Source organism: Octopus bimaculoides, chromosome 3 (genome assembly GCF_001194135.2).
Source record: "Octopus bimaculoides isolate UCB-OBI-ISO-001 chromosome 3, ASM119413v2, whole genome shotgun sequence".
NCBI lineage: Eukaryota > Metazoa > Mollusca > Cephalopoda > Octopoda > Octopodidae > Octopus > Octopus bimaculoides.
Window position 1 is genome coordinate 83,887,382 of NC_068983.1, and position 1,708 is coordinate 83,889,089.

The following is a 1,708-nucleotide window of genomic DNA, read 5'->3' on the forward strand; positions in this document are numbered from 1 at the left end:
ATATATATATATATATATATATATATATATATATATATATATATAAATACACATACATGCAAACATACAAACTCACACACACACTCATGCATATATTTATATATATATATACGAACGTTTGTATGTGACTGTGTACATGTGTGTGTGCGTGCGTGCATGTATGTGGGTATGTGTGGGATGCATGTGTGTGCGTGTGTGTTTGTGTATGCATGTGTGTATGTGAGTCTGTGTGTCTGTGTCGGTGTTTATATATGTTTATGCTATATGCTCAGGTGTTAGAAAGTTCACATTGCAACCATGAGGACTTGATTTCAATTCTAATTCAGAGCTTTTTTTTAGCATATACCTTATTCCATAGCCTCTGGTTATTCTATGCCTTGTCTGAGAAATTGTATTGAGGGAAACTGTGGAGAAGCTTGCCAGATGGTTTGAACCTACAATTCAACAAGGTACAGTCTTGTCAGATACTGCATCATGAGAATCTACCCACAAAGTTTGTTACGAGTACACATGTCTATAAAACATTCAGTCTCTTGCATGTTAATACACAAGCAAGGAATTCAGTTGATCAAACAACCCTCATCATTCTGGTATTTTTCATTTATTTCTCTCTTTTTGAATTTCCCCAGAAGAAGGGCTCTGTCTGAAATGCTCGATTTTCCATTTCAAGTTCGCTGTACTCTTTTTATTTCGTTTTGCTACATGATATAAGTCTTGTTGATGCAGATCAACACCAGCCTCTTTGAAATCTGTTTGGTGAGAGGAAAAGAAGTGCCTTCTTCTGGGTGTTATCAATGATAAGTAGGTGCAGGTGTGGCTGTGTGATAAGAAACTTGCTCCCCAATCACATGGTTTAGGGTTCAGTCCCACTACGTGGCACTTTGGGCAACTGTCTACTATAGCCTCAGGCTAACCAAAGCCTTGTGAGTGGATTTGGTAGACACAAACTGAAAGAAGCCCATCGTCTATATATATATATATATATATATATATATATATATATATATATATATATATATATATAGTATGTACATGTGTGTGTGTGTCTGTATTTGTCTCCCCTGCCATAGTTTGACAACTCATACTGGTGTGTTTATGTCCCCATAACTTAGTGGTTCAGCAAAAGGATTATATAGAATAAGTACTAGGGGTACAAAGAATAAGTCCTTGGGGTCAATTTCTTTGACTAAAACCCTTTAAAGCAGTGCTCGAGCACAGCCACATTCAAATCATTGAAACAAGTAAAAGAATAGCGGAATGTGTGTGTGTGTGTGTGTGTGTGTGTGTGTGTGTGTGTGTGTGTGTGTGTGTGTGTGTAAATTGAGAGAGGATTTGATGTGTGCATATCATCATCATCATCATTATCCCTTAACACCCGTTTTTCATACTGATACGGGTTGGACTAGTATATATAGCAAAACAAAAATGAATCAAAGGCCCTTCCCAAGCCTTAGGCTCATAAGGCTGGTTTCCTGGATTGTGTAACATATATATTTTCCCTGGACAGAACAACAATCCATTACAGGATTAACCATTTTTGCCAGCTGAGCAGATTGGAGCAAAGTGAAATGAGGTGTTTTCCTCAAGAGCATTTCACATCGCTTGGTCCTGGAATTAAAAACACTATCTTACAGCCATGTGTGCAACACTCTAATCACTAAGCCATGCGTGTATATATATTATACCTTGATATATATATATATATATA